At 37.3% G+C, this 21,709-nt stretch overlaps 1 long non-coding RNA gene across 1 annotated transcript; it reads right to left on the minus strand.

The window, feature by feature from the left end:
• Positions 1 to 19,781: 19,781 nt before the first annotated feature.
• On the minus strand, positions 19,782 to 21,271 carry LOC131521278 (uncharacterized). The gene is made up of 4 exons (XR_009266252.1): positions 21,235 to 21,271; positions 20,871 to 20,953; positions 20,587 to 20,615; positions 19,782 to 19,953 (listed from the first exon to the last, which is right to left on the minus strand). It is a non-coding gene; the product is annotated as an uncharacterized LOC131521278 (long non-coding RNA).
• Positions 21,272 to 21,709: the final 438 nt, after the last annotated feature.

Here is a 21,709-nt window from a genome sequence, read left to right on the forward strand (position 1 = left end):
CGCTTCGGTAGCTTTGTGAGCGGGCGCGGGAGCCTTGTGAGTGGGTGCCGCCGCTCCCCTCACCGACATCAGCGGAGGATCCTCCACGCTGCGTCTCGGCCCGGGTTGGCCAAAGAAAGACCCCGAGACACTGGAAGTGGCTGGCACGATCCGAGGAGGTCTTGGAGCAACAGCCCAGATTGGGAGGGGGGCACCCTCCCGCAGCTCCACCTCCTTCAAGTAGATGACGTGGTCGACCATCTCCCAATAAGACCACGTATCTATCTCCCCCAGCTCCTCCCGGTTGACAGGCTCATCCAGGCCCGCTAAAAACAGCTGGATGAGGTTGCTCCCTCTAATCCCCAGCTCCTGGCCTACCTCGAAGAGGTCTTCGGCGTAATACCCAAAAGGGCGATTGTCTTGTGGGCAAGGATGTGGCCCACTGGCTGGGGCCTGATTCCTCTGTCGACCAGGAGCTGGGTACAAGAAGATTCCCATTGCCGCTGAGTCTTCAAATGTCTCGTTCGTACTGTCACGGGTTGGGAGGAGCGAAGACTCAAGTGCTGGCAAAAGGAATCTTCTTTATTAACAAATTATAAAATAAACAAAACACAACTGAAACCACCCGAAGAGAAAAAGCCAGAGCAAACACAAGTACTGAAAACAAGACATACACGAGGCACAGGGCAGGCGTAAATAACAGGCATACCTGGCACAAAAGTGAGACGAGCGAGCAGAACAGAAAACACAGGGAGCTTAAGAAGGGACAGCAATCAGGAACACAGCTGGGGCAAATTAAACAATAATGAGGTGAGTGGAGTTTGGGGAATTGAATCCGGGAGACAGTGACCTCTGGTGGTGAGAGGGAGCGTCGTGGACCCGGATTCATGACAAGAAGAAAAGCAAGGGGAAACTGTGCCACCTGTTTTATATATTAAAAAATACACAACTAATTGCATATTACACAGATATGTTATGAATGTATTTGTTTCATTTAGTATTACAAAGCAAGGAAGGCAATGTTTAAGCCTTACACATAAGAGTCACAGTTTATTAATATGCTCCACTGTGGAAATTAGTGCATGGGACATCAGTGTCATACACACTTCCTTTAATCACCGACTTGAGATGAAAAAGGGTTTGTACCCAAATGACACACAGACTATAGCATTGCTAGAGGACTATGACTGTCATAACAGGTATATTGTTCAGGATGAGTGTGAAGTTATTTGAAGGAGCATTTCTCCAGAAAGCTGCAATTCAAAATCGGCCCTAACAAACAGTATGTTTTGAACAGCACAAGTTGTAACATTATCAGGCACTCATTATTATCAATACTCAATTATAAATTGTGGCATTCAAATAGCTTGAATAACTCAAACGCCACTGAAAACTAAAAAAAATAAAAATAAATAAATAATATGGACTCACCTTACTAATTGACAGTCCCGGCTCTCAGGTGGAACCTGAAATTGAAACAGATCGTTATATAGTGTTGCTGGACAATTTCTCAGTTCATTTACCCAATTAATATGGAGCATACCGTTAACAGAAATAAAAGCATATTTTGGCAAAGCTTTTATAAATAAAAACCATACCAAACAATATAATGTAATACATGTCTGTCTCCTCAGTGCCCCTCTGTTTCTATCGTTCAGGATGTGCCTGAAAGCGTTCTGGCTGCTTATTCAAGGGGACTGGGCTCGTCAAAAGTTTGGACACATTACTGTTTTTAATGTTCTTGAAATAAGTCTCTTATGCTCATCAAGCCAGCATTTATTTGATCAAAAATACAGAAAAAAAAACTAATATTGTGAAGTATTAAAAATAATGAAATGAAATAAAATAATGGTTTTCTATTTTAATATACTTCAAAATATAATTTATTTCTGTGATCAAAGCTGAATCTTCAGCATCATTACTCGTCTTCAGTGTCACATGATCCTTCAGAAATCATTATAATATACTAATTCGATACTCATTATAATATACTAATTTTTTGGGAATCTGTGATAGTTTTTCAAGATTTATTGATGAATAAAAAGTTAAAAAGAAAAGCATTTATTTATTCAGCTTTGCCATCACAGAAATACATTATATTTTAATTACAATTTTAAAAGTAATTATCAGTTAAAATATGTTTTTTATGAATATATTGTAAAACGTAATTTATTCCTGTGATCAAAGCTGTATTTTCAGCATCATTACTCCAGTCTTCAGTGTCACATGATCCTTCAGAAATCATTCTAATATTATTATTTGCTGCTCAAGAAACATTTCTGATTATTATCAGTTAAAAACAGTTATGCTCCTTAATATATGCAGAAACCATGATATACAACCATTCAAATGTTTGGTGTGTGTTATTTAATAGAAATTATTGTTTTTATTTAGCAAATAGGCATTATATTGATAAAAGTAAAAACATTTATAATGAAGCAAAAAATATATTAATATTTTATATATATAAATAATATTTTTTTTTTTACATCTAATAATAATAAGAACCATTACTGATAACTGAGCACCAATAAAAATCCAGCACTAAATCAACATGTTATGAACGATGATTCTACGAATCAACAATGATTTCTGAACGATCATGCACTGAAGACTGCAGTAATGATGCTGAAAACTCACAGGAATAAATTACATTTTAAAAATATATTCAAATGATATTTCACAATATTACTTTTTTAATTTTATTTTTGATCAAATAAATGCATGCAGCCTTGAGGGTTAGCACTTAAACGTTAACATTGCTAGCCCACCATGACAGGCAGCAATCTTAAACATAACATTTTAATAGAAGCAGTCAAAATTACTAAAGTTTAAATTAAGTAATTAAGTTAAAATTCGTTAATTACGTATAATTACAGACCTCTGGACCGTTTTCTTCATGTTAGCAAGTCCTCTGATAATAGGCCTAAAGTGTTCGCCGGTCCAACACCGATCTAAGGAGCATTAAAAACTCCAAACCTTTAAGTTTTCAAGTACACAACATAATAAGAAATTAATTTGTTAGTAGAACAGTGTGATAACACAGTGTGACATACCTTAGTGAAGTTTTTGAGGATAACAGCATACAGTCCGGATTCCGAGGGGCGGAGCCAAGATGGCGCCTGTGTAAGCCGTGTTGTTAGCAGCTCTTACAAATTTTATGTGCAGCTCTTGACCTAACTTATCCTCATGTGAGTATACAGTATTAATCGCTGTCGATTTGACATTTTCAAAAACCCTCACATCTGGACTTTGTTTTGAGGATGACTTTTTTGTCCTATACATATTTTTTTGGACATTAGCATGTTAGCTGCTAATTGAGAAGAGGCTGGGCTCGCTCTTAATTATAACTATTTGATTTCGCCATAAAAGTCATCTCTTTTAAACATTTAGCAACAAATGGAAGACGCTTTGGCAGTGAAACGAGTACATGATTATGCAAAGAAACCTACAGAGAAGGACAAAAATGCCTTAACATCAATACCTGATACACCCACGAAGAGTCCTCAATCGAAGATGCGACGTCACGCCACTGAGCCATCAAATGCAGTTCTCTTGGAAGCAATCGAGAAGCTGGGGAAAAAACAAGACGATTTCTTAGAGAAATTAATGACACTTGAAAAATCTGTGTCATGTAACTCAATCCGCATCGCCGAACTTGGATCTAAAATGGACACGATTTCTGACAAAGCTGGCCTCGCCATCACAGAATCCAGTGCGATGAAGGACCAACTTACATCTTTAAAGACTGAAAACAAACAACTCTGGGAAAAACTGGACGACTTAGAGGCTTATAAAAGGCGCTGGAACCTTAGGATCGCTGGTATCCCCGAAGAGGAAGGTGAAAATGTAAAAATGGCGGTAATGGAAATATTGAGGGTTGTTTCACCAGGTCTGGCAGATGTTCTGCAGTCTTCCATCGATGTTGCTCAGAGGCTCGGCAAGAAAGGATTTGCTCAACCTCGTCGCATCATCGTGCAGTTTACATCTCGCACATACCGTGATCGCATCTGGGCCGACGCGAGGCGTTCTGAAATCCTCAAACAAAAAAATATTAGGATAACGGAGGACTTAACACAGCGTGCAAGGGAAGCTCGAAACAAACTGTGGCCACTCGTCAATCAAGCTAGACTGGATGGTAAACGCGCAGGGTTTCAGGGTTCAATTGCTATCATTGATGGGAAGAAAATCACAGTGGACAATATTTAAGTGACTCTTTAGTGGTCATTGGGTTTTTCATCCTTTTGGATTTTGCTATTTGTTAGGGTTTCATTCTAGCCTGGAAAGATGGTTCATTTTACCGTGAGGAGGTCTGGACAAGTGTTGCACTCATACTCTTTTTCTTTTTCAATTGGTAAAGGTTGTTCTAGTTTTACTACTAATTCAATTTTTGGTTATACGTTCTCTTTCGTTATTTCATGTCATTTAAGTTCTCATGTCTTTCACTCAATGTTAGGGGAATTCGAGATTTAACCAAACGTAAAGCAGTGTTTCTTTTTTGTAAATCAAAAAACCGAGATGTCTATTTTTTGCAGGAATCACATTCAAACTCGAAAGATGAGTCTTTCTGGTCAAATCAGTGGGGGAGCAAAATTATGTATTGTCATGGTTCTAATAATTCTGCTGGGGTTATGACTTTATTTAATCCTCACTTTAATTGCACTGTAATTGAATCACATTGTTCGAATGATGGCAGATGGTTAATAATTGTTATTCAGTTTGGGGAAAACATTATTATTCTTACAAATGTCTATGGCTTTAATAGATCCAGTCTTAATACTTGTCTCTTTTCAGATTTAACTTCTAAATTAACATCTTTAAAGGTAAAATATCCATCATCATCATTTATTTTGGGTGGGGACTTTAATGAGGCTCCTGATTTATGTTATGATAGATTTCCTCCTAAATATGGTCGTACTACTTCTAATAAAATAATTAGCGAAATTTGTTCCAAATTATCATTGGTAGATATCTACAGATACTTGCATAATGACATTTCCTCTTTTACTTGGTTTAACTCTGACTTGTCGCAAAAAATCATGTATAGATTTTTGGTTAATATCTGATCATTTGATTTCTTTTGTTAAATATTGTAATATTTCCACTGCACCACTAACTGATCATGCAGGTATTGAATTAGAATTTTCGAATGTTACTTGTAGTTCCCTAAGGAAGCCAGGGTATTGGAAATTAAATATCTCTTTGTTACAAAATTCTGATTATTGTTTGGGGATTAAAGGTATAATTGATTCTTTTAAAAATAATAATGCAAATTCTCATACCTTAAATTGGGAATTGTTTAAATATAAGTGTCGTAATTTTTCTATTAAATTTAGTAAAGAATTGTCAAAATCAAAGGGATTACAATATGAATTTTATTAAAGGAAATTAACTACATTATGTGTATTTCCTCTCCAAGTGATGCAGAGAAAGAATATTTTTACTTATTAAGAGAAAAATTAAACACTTTTTATATGGATAAGGCTAAAGGGGCCTTTGTTAGGTCTAGAGCCAAATGGCTAGAAGCCGGGGAAAAAAACTCTGCATACTTTTTTAATTTGGAAAAAAAACGAGGCGAATCTAAAAAAATTTCCTCTTTGAACATTGATAACAATGTTGTAACGGATAAGAAAAGGATTTCAAAATTTGTTTCAGATTTCTATCAAAATTTATATACATCAAGTTTTAACCCTGACTCAAGTGATCTTTTTTTTAATAAGATACAGCCCTTTATTCCTTGTGTAAGTACAAATAATAAGAACCTTGGTGAAGAGGAAATGTCTTTGAGAGAATTGGATGATATCATTAAAAAAACTCCTTTTAACAAAAGCCCAGGACCTGATGGTTTGCCTTTCGAATTTTACAGAGTGTTTTGGGAAGATATAAGAGATTTCATTTTAAATGTGTTTAAGGAATGTGCTGTAAATGGAGAACTTACTGAATCAATGAAACAGGGAGTAATTACATTGCTTCCAAAACCTAATAAAGATATTTTGCACTTAGATGACTGGCGCCCAATCACGCTGCTTAATTCGGACTACAAATTATTAGCATCATTATATGCCAATAGATTAAAACCATGTTTGGAGGAAATCATATCTATAACCCAGTCTGGATTTATGAAGGGGAGAAATATCTCAAATAATATCAGACTGGTGTTAGACCTTTTAGATTATTCCGATTTAGTAAATGAGGAAGCTCTAATTTTGTTTTTAGACTTTTACAAGGCTCTCAGACGTTACTTTAACTATTAGTCAACTTGCCGATGACACTTGTTTATTTCTGAAGAATAAAGATCAGGTCCCTGTTATTTTGGAGGCTCTTAAATTGTTCTCTGATGCCTCAGGTTTATCAGTGAATCACTCTAAAAGTGAAATTATGGCAGTACATCAATTGAATGACTCCTATATATCTGGGATACAGGTTAAACAGGTAGTTAGATACCTGGGTATTGTAATTAGTAAACCAGCTTCAGAGAGAATTAAAGATAATTTTTCACAAAGATTACAAAAGACAAGAAATATTTTCAATTGTTGGCTTCAAAGAAATGTATCTATTCAAGGTCGAGTGTTGATCTCCAAGGCTGAAGGAATTTCCAGACTTGTATACCCTGCATTATCCCTTTATTTGGATTCTAATATGTGTTCTGCAATTGACAAAATTTTATTTAAATTCATCTGGAGAGGCAAGACAGAGTACGTTAAAGAAAAACTATAATTAGAAGTGTAACAGAAGGAGGAATAAATGCTTTGGACTTTAATACTATTAACAATGTCTTTAAAATTAACTGGATCAAGCATTGTCTTTGTGAGAATAATTTTCCATGGTTCGCTATACCCAATATGATTTTTAAAAAATGTGGTGGTCTTCATTTTCTACTCGCCTGTGACTTTAAATGCACTAAGCTCCCGATTAAGTTGTCTAACTTTCACAAACAAGCTTTGGATGCATGGAAATTAGTCTATAAACATAATTTCTCTCCCCATTCATGTGTTATTTGGAACAATCAATATATATTATTCAAAAACAAGTCCATTTTTTGGAGTGATTGGTTTAACAAAGGTTTAATTTTTGTTACAGATTTATTAAATCACTCAGGTAATCTATATAATTACACTGACTTTATTAATAATTATGGATTAAATGTATCTTCCAGTGAATATATAAAACTAATTCACTGTATTTCCCCAAACCTACTTCACCTTATTAAAAACGAAAAAATGTATAAGCCAGTTATTGGTTCTCTTCCAGATCTTACTGTTGGGGGCCTTTCTATTAGAGATAAAAAATTCAATAACTTTTATATTAGGAAAATTTTAACGAAAGAAAAAAGTATTTTTCCTAAGGCAATGGTGAAATGGAAACAGGATTATCCCTCGCTTTTATTTCAGAATCTGTGGTCAGATATGAATAAATATGTAATTCCTAATAAAGTCAAAGAAATTCATTTTAAAACACTGCACAGATATTATCCATGTAATGATTTCATCAGTAAGTTTAAAGAGGGTTCTCGCTTTATGCTGTTTTTGTAAAGAAGAGTCAGAAACCATTTTTCACTTATTTTTCAGTTGTGATTATACCAAACTATTTTGGTCCCAAGTTTCTTTGTTTCTTTTTGAAGTGTTTTACAAGTTTGTCACTATAACTGATATAACGGTCTTTTTTTTGGATTGTGATACAGGTCTATTGGAAATGGACAATATAATTAAAATTATTGTTTTATTGGGGAAATATCACATACACAAAGCAAAATGTATGTTAACTGTACCAAATGGTAGACTGTTTTCCATTGATTTAAAGGTTTTTTATGATTCTCTAACTTCAGTACAGAACAATCGTAAAGCTGTTAAGACATCTCAACTATTAAAGAGGATTATTGATGTATTAGATATATAGTTTTTGAAAAATGTATGGAAATTTCAAAAATTGTCTGTTTTTATAGACTTATATTTTTGTATGACTTTGTATTCCCCTATTGTTATTTCAAAAAAAAAAAAAAAAAGCATACAGTCCGGGCCTCGATCGTCTTGACGTCTTCTTCTTCTACTAAGGTTTATTGGCGGTTGGCAAACAACTTTGTGGTGCATTATCGCCACCATCTGGTGTGAGTGTGGACCAGAATGTTGTGTATAAGCACTGTTTTAATATATATATATATCCTTCCACTTAAATTAGTTTCTCTAAGATATTGAAACAGTATATTACAAATGGGGGATTTGGGAGAGGGAGGGGGCGCTTAGGCGCATAAAGCACTCAGGAATTTCAAGTTTTCTGTTTACCTCTGTGAACATTCTAATGGATAGCTTTTTGATATGCTATAAGCTTTACATGTCAATTTATGTGAGTTCCCCAATTATAGATTATGGTTAGAATAAACATTCTGTCACTGAATGTTAGGGGGTTAAACGCTCCTACCAAACGTACAAAGGTTTTAGATCTTTTACACAGAAAAAAGATTGATGTAGCATTCCTCCAAGAAACCCACCTAATTGCATCGGACAACCAAAGAATGCAAAACAGGCATTATATTCCCATAGTGTCATCAAGCTGTAATTCTAAAAAGAAAGGGGTGATAATTTTACTCAAACGTAACTCTAACTTCACTGTTGAATATACAGGTTCAGATAATGATGGCAGAGTTGCATATTGTTGTACTTCAATAGAAGGAAAGAGCTTGGCATTTGTTAATATTTATGCCCCAAATTCATATGATACCTTCTTTTTTCCAAATGTTTTGAAAACACTCTTATCTTTTAATGGCTACTCAATTATCATTGGAGCGGACATGAATGCTGTGCTTGACACAGTTTTGGATCATTCCAATCCGTTAATTTCAATAGCACAATCTCAGTCTTCTACAGCATTGAGATTGTTCACTATGGATTTAGATGTGTGTGATGCTTGGCGTCTAAATAATCCTACAGCCAAAGAATATACCTATTTTTCCCCAAGTAACAAATCATTCTCAAGAATTGACTACATTTTATTTTCGTCATCATTACTTTCAGATCTAAATAATATTGAATTTTTGCCACAAAGCATCTCAGATCATAATGCCGTGCTTGCACATCTCCAGATTAACACTCTCTGTAAACCTTCCAGATGGAGGTTTAATACTTTTTTACTACAAAATGAAGACTTTCTTTCTCAACTGAGAGCAGAACTGATTGAATTTATTAATTTAAACCAAAATTCGGTTTCTAATCAAGACATGTTCTGGGCATCTATCAAAGGGTTTTTAAGGAATAATACCATCTCCTTCTCTGCTAGACTTAAAAAGAACTATCTTGAACAATTATCAGCATTGGAGAGTAAATGTGGGGAATTAGAGAAGGAATTAGGATGTACATTTTCTAAAGAAACGCAACAGAAACTAAATGTTGAAAGGGCTGCTCTTAATGACTTGCTTCGACAGAGAACAGAATATTTAATGCATATTACAAAACATAAATATTACATAGATGGAAGCAAACAGAGTCGACTCCTTGCGCTCACTCTGAAAAAACATGAGCAACGTTTTAACATTCAGGCAATCAAAAGCCATAAAGGTGGTCTCACCTCGAATCCCACAGACATCAATAAAACATTCAAGGCATTTTTTGAAAAATTATACACTTCAGAAACGCAACCCAACATAGACCAGTTAAATAGTTTTTTTGACCAGTTGAATTTAACCAAACTTTCAAAGGAAGAAGCTGATAGTCTAGACTCTGAAATTACACTGGAAGAATTGCATAATGCGGTATTGGGTTCACATAAGGGGAAGTCGCCGGGAATTGACGGCATCCCAGTTGATTTATATTTGGTGCTGTGGGATTTACTAGGTCACATATGGTTACGCACTATTAATGACGCCATATCCAAGGGCCTCCTTCATAAAGATCTTAATACGGCTTTAATTACAGTCTTACCTAAACCCGGCAAAGACCATTCGGATTGCTCTAATTATAGGCCTATTTCCTTGATTAATGAAGATTTAAAAATATATGCTAGAGTTATTGCCTGTCGTCTACAATCAGTGATTCATAAATTAATTGACCCAGACCAATCAGGATTTATTACGGGACGTTTGGCTGCGGATAATGTGCGCAGAGTATTACATGTTATTTCAGAATCAGGGAAATTGAAAACACCTAGTGGCCTCCTATTTATCGACGCTGAAAAAGCCTTTGATCGGCTGGAATGGAATTATGGTATACATTGAAAAAGTTTAATTTTGGTGATCAGTTCATTAGAATGATACAAACCCTATACACCAATCCCATGGCCAGAGTATCTACCAGTGGGTTTATCTCAGATATCTTCAATATTTGTAGAGGCAGGGATGCCCACTTTCCCCTCTTATGTTTAATCTATCAATAGAACCCTTGGCATAGTTCATTAGACAGTGTAAGCATATCACCCCAATTCAGTTAGGCTCATCAGTCCATTCTATCTCTCTATATGCAGATGATACTTTATTATTTTTATCTGACTTGCAGCGTTCACTCCCTAATGCCCTTAAAGTCTTAGATGAATTTGGCAAATTTTCTGGATTTAAAATCAATCACTCTAAAACCATTTTGATGCCTCTCAATTCAGGTGGTTCTAATGTCCCTAATAATAACAATATTCGGATATCAACACAAGTTAAATACTTGGGGATCGATCTGAGACCTACCTTATCTCTCATTTCAAATGTTAATTATACGTCCATTTATAAAAATGTTGAAGCTGATATTCAGAGATGGATGTGTCTACCTTCATCACCACCTGCCCGAATGGCAACAATAAAAATGAATATTCTGCCCCGCATTAATTTTGTTAGCTCCATGCTTCCTCTCTCCCCACCAGCAAATTATTGGAAAAAGTTAGATTCTTTACTGACAAAATATGTATGGACTGGAAAGCGTCCCCGCATCAAGTGGTCTACACTTCAAAAAAGCAAATTGGAAGGTGGATGGGGTTGCCCCAACTTTAAATGGTACCATTGGTCCTTCATTCTGCTCTCAGTTATGAAGTGGTTTGATCCTTGTTCACAGTCTTCATGGAAACAAATAGAAAAAGATCTTATTTCACCAATTCGTATGCAAGACTTTCTATTTTCTGGTATTTCTTACAGGAAATGCTCATTATACTATGGTTCCATTCTGTCCTATACTCTCCAAATATTTAAAAAAGTAGAATCTCTATTTTCTTCTAAAACTGTATGGCATACCCACACCCCTATTTGGCACAATTTGAATTTACTTTCTGGTGGAAAACCTTTTGTACAGCCATCTTGGGCTACAAAAGGTATACTAATATTAAATGACATAAAAGGAGAAAAATCAATACTGGATTTTCAAGAATTAATTAAAAGATTTAATATTTCTCAGAATACTTTATTTCTATATTTTAAATTACGTGCAGCATTAAAGACACATAAGGTACCATGGGGTACTGACCTTCAAATTCATCCAGTAGTAAAATGGATTAACAATGCACCAAACAAAGGAACGGTTTCTTATTTTTACTTTTGTTTTTCAACTCATAAAGCAGAGATTTTCCCAAAAGCAAGAGCATGGTTAGCTGAGTTGATTCCCATTAATAGAAGCATTGAATGGGAAACCGTATGGGATAATACATTTCATGCATCCACAAACCCCAACCATCAATTCATTCATTTTAAAATTATTCACAGGGCATATTTAACCATGCGCACAAGACATGTTATAGGCTTAGCACCACATCCTTATTGTAATTTTTGTGGGCCAGGTTGCTTGGGCACACTGATGCATATGCTTTGGGAATGTCCAGATGTGCAAGATTTTTGGGATATGGTGCTTGATGTTCTGTACAAGGTCACTAAGATTCATTTTCCCAAAGACCCTGTTCTGTTTTTGTTGAATGACAACTCTCAATTTCCTCTAAAAGAGAAGGACTGGAAATTTTGGTTGGCTGCCTCGACTGCTGCAAAGAAACTTTTAGTTCAACGATGGAAACCTCCTCATGACCTTTCTATCAAGCATTGGTTACATTCCTTACTTGAGATACTGTATTTGGAACTGTCATCAGCACGGACCACTCATGCTAAACCGGTCATTTTGTCTATGTGGAAGAACTGTATATTTTCAGTTAAGGAGATCTTGGTCATTTAAACCATTTCTATTATTTTTGTAGTTATTTTATTTATGTATCTGTATTTTATTTATTTATTTATTTACTTTCTATTTTTTTTTCTTCAAATTCCTGATGTGCGGTTGGGTTGGGTGAGGGTTGGGGGGAGGTTGTGGGGGATAGTAGTTGTCTGTCTGGTACTTTTTCTTGTTGTAACCTATATGTTACTTTGAAAATAAACGAAAACACTGAATTACAAAAAAAAAAAATAAATAAATAAAAAAAATAAACAGTATATTACAACACATTTTTTTACTCTTTCCGTGAAATGCTAATCAAGCCAGCATTTATTTGATCAAAAATACAGAAAAAAGTATTACAATTTAAAATAATGGTTTTCTATTTTAATTTACTTCAAAATACAATTTATTGCTTTGATCAGAGCAAATATCTTTGACGTGTTCTGTTCTGAACCGCAGAAAAAAACGCGGCCTGGATCTGCTCTGCGACAGTAGTTCCCACCCACTGAAACTGGGCCCGGACTGGATCCGTGTTACAGCACTGAAACGGATGTGACTGTAATACGGATTTGCCGGTTTGAAAACGGATCCAGCACAGACTCAACTGCTGTCTGGGTCTCATGGTGGTATCTCCGACAACCTACTCCGAGGAAGTCAAGTCAAGTCACATTTATTTATATAGCGCTTTTAACACTACAGATTGTGTCAAAGCAACTTTCCAATATCAGAATAGGAAAATAGTGTCAATAATGTAAAATGACAAGATTAACCACTCAATTTTCAGTAAAAGGCATTTCATTATTGAATTCAGTGATGTCATCGTCCAGCTCAGTTCAGTTTAAATAGTATCTGTGCAATCATGTAGACGATATCGCTGGAAAATAAGTGTCCCCAACTAAGCAAGCCAGAGGCAACAGCGGCAAGGAACCAAAACTCCATCAGTGACAGAATGGAGAAAAAAACCTTGGGAGAAACCAGGCTCAGTCGGGGTGCCAGTTCTCCTCTGGCCAGACGAAACAGCAGTTCAAATCCAACTGCAGCAAAGTCAGATTTTGTAAAGGACTCATTTGGTTCCCATGGTCTTTTCCCGATGGCTGTCTAGGTGACGAGGTCCTCACTGGGGATCTGTCTCTGGGGCTCATCTAGGTGTTCTGATCTCCACTGACATTCAGGGCTGTAGAGGTCGTCTCTAGGTGCTGATCCACCATCTGATCTGGATACGGACTGGATCTGGGTGACTGTAGTGACCATCTGATCTGGATATGGACTGGATCGTGTGGTAACGGTGATCTCGGAATAAGAAAGAAACAGACTAATATTAGCGTAGATGCCATTCTTCTTACGGTGTAACAAGTAAATCGGGTGTTATGGGAAGTGTTCCTGGTTCTGGTTGACCTAATTAATGCAGCCTAACAATCCTTTAACGGATTTGAATATTAGAAGCGTATTACTGTATTATGTGTAAGCCAGGTTAAAGAGATGGGTCTTTAATCTAGATTTAAACTGACAGAGTGTGTCTGCCTCCTGAACAGTGTTAGGTAGATTGTTCCAGAGTTTTGGCGCTAAATTGGAAAAGGTTCTGCCGCCCGCAGTTGATTTTGATATTCTAGGTATTATCAAATGGCCAGAGTTTTGAGAACGCAGTGGACGTGGAGGAATATAATGTGATAAGAGGTCGCTCAAGTACTGAGGAGCTAAACCATTCAGTCTGTTGGAATCCACCGTACCAAGCAGGCAAACGAATAAGAGATATATCGTCATTTTAGCAGCAGAATACAAGCGAAAAAGAGTATTAAAACGATAAACAAAAGATTACAAGACATGCAAGAGGTTTATGGAAAAATATATTTAAACTAAGTCAGTGATTCTGATAGTGTTTAGGCCAGCAGACAAGGCTTTGCTGGGCCTAACAGCCCACCACTGATGGAAAATGATAGTTTTGACATAAAATTGACAGAAGTGACAGAAATGTCTGTGTGAAGAGTTGTGAGTGAAAGTCTGTGTGAAAGCACGTCTTGATTAACTAATCTTTTTCTCTATTTGTTGAGAAGGGAGGGAATCCAAACCAAATCATGATGATTCAGCATTTCCTCTGGCAGGATGTTAGAATAAAATTAATTCCTTTTATGTCAAACCAGTTTAACAGCTTCACTGACATATGAATATGCAAGAAACTGTGACCTTCATGAAGTGATTTCTTTCTGAAGGCATTGCTGACTAAGGGGCTGAGAGGTGTTACAGAGGAAGGCAGTATATGAGGCTTATTTTGGTAGGTCTCCACTCTCTCTACAGAGAGAGCATTGCTTGACCACAATCTCGCTTTGGACTGCAAACACCAGGCACAAAACATACATTCATGTAGACGCCCATGAAACGGGATAAAACAAACAGAAAACAAGAACTTCCCTTCATTTGTTTGCTTTCTTCAACCATGAATTTTTACTCTTGGCAGTGAACATGCAGTGTATCCGGAAAGTATTCACAGCGCTTCACTTTTTCCACATTTTGTTATATTACAGCCTTATTCCAAAATGGATTAAATTCATTATTTTCCTCAAATTCTACAAACAATACCCCATAATGACAGCATGAAAAAAGTTTGTTTGAAATCTTTGCAAATTTATTAACAATGAAAAACGAAAAAATCACAGAGTGGTATGGACGTGACATCACAGTCAGCTGGAGTGACTGCGGTTCCGCCCACTGAGTGGCAAAAAGACTGAATGGCAGCATTGGTTTTCAGCGTGAATGCTGCGAAAGAACACACAAACACACCTAAAACGAGAAAGAACTTTGTGCTTGACTATACAAATATATTTGACAAGAAACCTGAGGTATATTTTTACAGACTGCCGAAAGCTACAGAAGAGAGAAGCAAATGAATTGCTGCAATTCAAAGGAAAAAAATGGACTCAAGGCAGTGAAACACAGATTTGCAGTTATCTTGTAATGTCAATATGTTGAATTTTGTGGTAAAATCATACCCTATATATTCAAGTCACCTTTATTTATATAGCGCTTTTAACAATACAGATTGTGTCAAAGCAACTTTCCAATATCAGAATAGGAAAATAGTGTCAATAATGTAAAATGACAAGATTAAACTTTCAATTTTCAGTTAAAGGCATTTCATTATTGAATTCAGTGATGTCATCGTCCAGCTCAGTTCAGTTTAAATAGTATCTGTGCAATCATGTAGACCAGGGTTCCTCAAATCTTACCCTGGAGGTCCAATCCACTGCAGAGTTTAGCTCTAACCCTGTTCAAACTCACCTGTCTGTGATTTTCTAATGATCCTGAAGACATAGATTAGCATGTTCAGGTGTGTTTGATTAGGTTTACAGCTAAACTCTGCAGGAAAGTGGATCTCGAGCAGTGTTAATTTCGTCGACGAAGACGAAGACGAAAAATATTCGCCAACGAACCTTTTTTCGACGAGACGTTGACGAGATAAAATTAATATCTGATGATAAAAACTATGACGAAATTTATGCCGCGTCTTCATTAACAAGACGAGACGGGACTAAAATGTTATTTGAGGACTACTGGACATTCAAAATACATCCTATAGGCTAAGATAACTGTATTGTCTTTCAAAATGTGGGTCTCTGTCATTGGATTGCATTCAGATGAGGGGCGTTTATATCTAGTCTCAGTCAGTATGGCAGCCGCAGCAGACGGATAGGCTACAAACGCGAACTAGCGATCTGAAACAATGGCCTCAGCACCTGAAGGGATAGGGTGACCAGACGTCCCGTTTTTCCCGGGAGTCACAGTTCGTTGTTGATTAACTTAAAGTTAGTGACGCCGGAATCGCGCTGATAGAAGTGCTCTCTCACGCGCACGCTCCACTTCTTCAGTTCTCATACAGCGCGCGATCAGTTCTCGGTGCTCAAATACACACACAGCAGTTCAAATGTCTATTGTGTAAAGTATCTCACATAAATACAGTCAGTTATGGCTTAAGTGAGCATAAACAGGTGGGTGAAAACTGAATGTGTGTCAGTATTACATGCATGCCTTCCGTCTTAAAGGGACAGCATTCCTATTCGTATTAACCAACAAAAGATGTTAAATAAATGTATAATTAAGTAAAGCTACTGTATCTGAAAAATGAGTTTAATTTGTATCTCTACCAAAAAAAATAAAATTTATTCCAGTTTTTCCAAATTCAATCCTTGATTCAAATTTATCATAAGTTTCATTGATTTGGTCTAAAGAGAGAAGAATTGATACCTATTTTTGTTTGAATACTACATATAAAATAGCTACCAAAATAAATGTTGTTAACAGTACTTTGACTAAAATTAATGACTAAAAGTTGACAAAAACACAATGAATTTTCGTCGACTAAAACTAGACTAAAACTATGAAAGACTCAAATGACTAAAATGTGACTAAGACTATTAAGCATTTTCGTCTCAAGATAAAGACTAAGACTAAATCAAAAATGCCTGCCAAAATTAACACTGATCTCGAGGTCCAGATTTGAGGAGCCCTGATGTAGACGATATCGCTGGAAAATAAGTGCCCACAACTAAGCAAGCCAGAGGCGACAGCGGCAAGGAACCAAAACTCCATCAGTGACAGAATAGAGAAAAAAACCTTGGGAGGAACCAGGCTCAGTCGGGGGACCAGTTCCCCTCTGGCCAGACAAAACCAGCAGTTCAATTCCAACTGCAGCAAAGTCAGATTTTGTAAAGGACTCATTTAGTTCCCGTGGTCTTGTTCTGATGGCTGTCTAGGTGACGAGGTCCTCGCTGGGGATCTGTCTCTGGGTTTCATCTAGGTGTCCTGATCTCCGCTGACATTCAGGGCTGTAGAGGTCATCTCTAGGTGCTGATCCACCATTTGATCTGGATACGGACTGGATCCAGGTGACTGCAGTGACCATCTGATCTGGATATGGACTGGATCGTGTGGCAATGGTGATCTCGGAATAAGAAAGAAACAGACAAATATTAGCGTAGATGCCATTATTCTTACGATGTAACAAGTGCATCGGGTGTTATGGGAAGTGTTCCTGGTTCTGGTTGACCTAATTAATGCAGCCTAACAATCCTTTAACCGATTTGAATATTAGAAACGTATTACTGTATTATGTGTAAGCCAGGTTAAAGAGATGAATATTTAATCTAGATTTAAACTGACAGAGTGTGTCTGCCTCCCGAACAGTGTTAGGTAGATTGTTCCAGAGTTTATAGGAAAAGGTTCTGCCACCCGCAGTTGATTTTGATTATCAAATGGCCAGAGTTTTGAGAACGTAGTGGACGTGGAGGACTATAATGCGATAAGAGGTCGCTCAAGTACTGACCCACATAGCAATTTTTCTCTGGCCCAGCTCTGGCCCACACAATCAGCTATTGCTTGGCCCACATACCGCAATGACTCACGGTCCTAGTGGGTACCAAGTCTGGATTCCAGACAAGGGCCCAAGTCTCAGCCAAGCTAATTACCCATAACTGGCCCTGAATTGGGCCAGTTATGGCCCATGTGTGGCCCAGACCTGGTCCACACTAGGACCGTAATTCATTGCGGTATGTGGGCCAAGCAAAAGCTGATTGTGTGGGCCAGAGCTGGGCCAGAGAAAAATTGCTATGTGGGCCGGAGCTGGGCCAGAGAAAAATTGCTATGTGGGACCATACCTGTATGACCATAGCTGGCCCTATTCTGGCCCAGACAGCAACATAGTGTTGGCCCAGATCCGGCCCGCGTGAAATCCATGCGGGCCAGATGTAGGCCGGATTTGGGCCGACACTGCTTGCTGTCTGGGGGTCCTATACACTGGACCAGATGACTTCCACATGTCAGCCTCAACAAAACCATAACCAAGCCACTTGATACACACCCCTCCCAGACGAGTAGTCACAACAACGACAATATTCTGAACAAATATTTAATCATGTTTAATCAGCAAACCAAGTTGAATGAATCTCACACCTAACATACAGCATTATGGTCAGTTCACACTTTCACAAAAGCTATAAAAAGCTATTAAAAAAAAAAAAAACATGCTTATTTCTTTAGCTTGGTCAGTGTGTTCACCCTGTTGGAGTATGGCAGGGTGAATTGGCTTTTAGGTGCTTTGGAAAACAAAACAAAAAACAGTAAAAGAAATATATACAGGTGCTGGTCATATAATTAGAATATCATCAAAAAGTTGATTTATTTCACTAATTCCATTCAAAAAGTGAAACTTGTACATTATATTCATTCATTACACACAGACTGATATATTTCAAATGTTTATTTATTTTAATTTTGATGATTAGAGCTTACAGCTCATGAAAGTCAAAAATCAGTATCTCACAATATTAGAATATTACTTAAGACCAATACAAAGAAAGGATTTTTAGAAATCTTGGCCAACTGAAAAGTAAGAAAATGAAAAGTATGAGCAGGCACAGCACTCAATACTTAGTTGGGGCTCCTTTTGCCTGAATTACTGCTGCAATGCGGCGTGGCATGGAGTCGATCAGTCTGTGGCACTGCTCAGGTGTTATGAGAGCCCAGGTTGCTCTGATAGTGGCCTTCAGCTCTTCTGCATTGTTGGGTCTGGTGTCTCTCATCTTCCTCTTGACAATACACCATAGATTCTCTATGGGGTTCAGGTCAGGTGAGTTTGCTGGCCAATCAAGCACGGTAACACTATGGTCATTGAACCAGCTTTTGGTACCTTTGGCAGTGTGGGCAGGTGCCAAGTCCTGCTGGAAAATGAAATCAGCATCTGCATAAAGCTTGTCAACAGAAGGAAGCATGAAGTGCTCTAAAATCTCCTGGTAGATGGCTGCGTTGACTGTGGACATCAGAAAACACAGTGGACCAACACCAGCAGATGACATGGCAGCCCAAATCATCACTGACTGTGGAAACTTCACACTGGACTTCAAGCAACATGGATTCTGTGCCTCTCCACTCTTCCTCCAGACTCTGGGACCTTGATTTCCAAATTAAATGTAAAATTTACTTTCATCTGAAAAGAGGACTTTGGAACACTGAGCAACAGTCCAGTTCTTTTTCTCCGCAGCCCAGGTAAGATGCTTCTGACGTTGTCTCTGGTTCAGAAGTGGCTTGGTAGCCCTTTTCCTGAAGACGTCTGAGCGTGGTGACTCTTGATGCACTGACTCCAGCTTCAGTTCTCTCCTTGTGAAGCTCTCCCAAGTGTTTGAATCGGCTTTGCTTGACTGTATTCTCAAGCTTGCGGTCATCCCTGTTGCTTGTGCACCTTTTCCTACCCAAATTCTTCCTTCCAGTCAACTTTGCATTTAATATGCTTTGATACAGCACTCTGTAAACAGCCACACCTTTCAGTAATGACCTTCGGTGACTTACCCTCTTTGTGGAGGGTGTCAGTGTTCGTCTTCTGGATCATTGCCAAGTCAGCAATCTTCTCCATTATTGTGGTTTCAAAGAACAAGAGATACCCAGAATTTATACTGTAGGGATGGTCATTAATTGAAACTCAAATGTAAATATTCTAATATTTTGAGATACTGATTTTTGACTTTCATGAGCTGTAAGCTCTAATCATCAAAATTAAAAGAAATAAACATTTGAAATATATCAGTCTGTGTGTAATAAATGAATATAATAGAGAAGTTTCACTTTTTGAATGGAATTAATGAAATAAATCAACTTTTTGATGATATTCTAATTATATGACCAGCACCTGTATACACAAAATTCTTAAATAAGGTGGTTTCTCTATTTTTGCAATATTCAAGTGTTCATGTCCCTGAATAATATCTGTATGAACCCAGGTCTGAAGAGTACACATAATATCTAGTAGACAGCAATCCTTGTGAGTGAGAAGTCTGGTGTGGAGGCTGGATCTTGAACTGACTTCTGTCCAGGTAATCGGTCTTCACGAACTTCCCTGAAATACAATTCAAACAAACAATGTAGTGTGAGGCTCTTACATTCACAATGCTCATTTTGGCCTCGGTGGTGAAGTGTGCAGAAAATTCTGCTGGACTGAAATTTAGTCTTTGGTCTTTTAGTCTTCAAGAGTGCAAACAATATTTTAAGTTTTAAGTATCTTTCAGGCTCGCGTGAGGTTTCCACAAGCAACAAAGTCTGCTTGAACAAAAACTTCACTACATTTAAAGTTTAGAAAATAATATACATACAGACCGTTACAGTTTGAAGAGAGGTGCGTTCACAGTACTCTGGTTCCGTCTTACCGTTGTTAATTTTAATTTCAAATAACTTTTTTATTATCATCTGTGTCTTTTTTTGAATTATGATTGACCCCTCTGTAGGTTGTTGTGTATGAAGTGTCCTCAGAGCAGAGTTAAACAAGATGGCCTTGCAGGACATACATGGACCCAGACAGCAAAATAGTGTTGGCCCAGATCCGGCCCACATCTGGCCCGTGTGAAATCCATGCAGGCCAGATGTGGGCCAGATCTGGGCCGACACTGCTTGCTGTCTGAGAAATATTTGATATTTATTTGATATATTTTTTTGAATATTTTATAAACTTTTGAATGTTTGAGGTTTTACTTACTTCGACAGGAGATCCGTTCCACTCCAGCTCTGCAGCACAACCATCAGCATGGAAGAATAGGAACAATATGTCACATAGCCAGCAAAATGTAGTATACAATGTCAGGATTATTAGAAATAAACAAACTACAGCAGAGGTGAAATGCAATAATAATAATAATAATACACAAAAAATCTTTAGATACCAGAATTCATATTTTTATGTTTTCTAGATGCATGATGATATAGTTGAAATGTATAGTGAAAAATTCATATAAAGTTATTTAATAAGATTTCTCAGATCACCTGTTTCCTGCATCTCTGTCAGCAGCTCCCATTACAAATTTTCTTGTAACTTCCCCTGTTTTAGATCTTTTTTTCTGACGCTCCTGAAATCACAGTACAATTTATCAATATTTGTTTGCAATGAAAGTTCAAAACGTGTTTGAAATAGTTTCAGCCCATTAGTTCATGTAAGTGACGTCATCGATTGACCCCACAGTGCATACTTTTAGGTTAAATTAATTAGCTTATAGTGACTTCCATTTATCTATTGGCAAAATATCAGCAAAACATTTACAAAACTATCAAAGCCGCTCATCTACACATAAAAGGTGCTTAAAAACTCAAACGTTCATTAATAAGAGCTCAAATCTATAAGTTAGCTTACCTCTAATTGTTAGCCTCTGATGCTAACGGACTTTTTGAAGACACTAAACCACTCCTGTAAAGTAAAGATTAAACAGAAACGTGTTAGTTACATGTAAGAAAATGTCAGGAACAGTTGTATGTATTATTTGTGTAACTTTAGGGACTAAACTTACCTGAAAGCAGTGAAAACAGCAGAGAGACAGCCTCTCGCTACTTGTCAGCTGAGTGAGTTGACACCGTTACCATGGTAACCTCCTCCTCTCCAGTTTAAATATGATTTGAATGCTCAACGCGCGTGCTCATTGGCCGTCCACACGAACGCGGTTATTTTCAAAACAGCAGCTTTTTCTATGCGGTTTCGCCGCTCGTCCTCACGCAGACACTGCACCAGGTCACTGAAACAGAACATTTTGAAAACTCCTGCCAGTGTGAAGATTTTCAAAAACTCAGCTTGCAGTGTTATCGTGTAGACAGCAAAACCGGAGTTTTTGGCT

The sequence above is a fragment of the Onychostoma macrolepis genome, chromosome 16, assembly GCF_012432095.1.
Source record: "Onychostoma macrolepis isolate SWU-2019 chromosome 16, ASM1243209v1, whole genome shotgun sequence".
Lineage (NCBI taxonomy): Eukaryota > Metazoa > Chordata > Actinopteri > Cypriniformes > Cyprinidae > Onychostoma > Onychostoma macrolepis.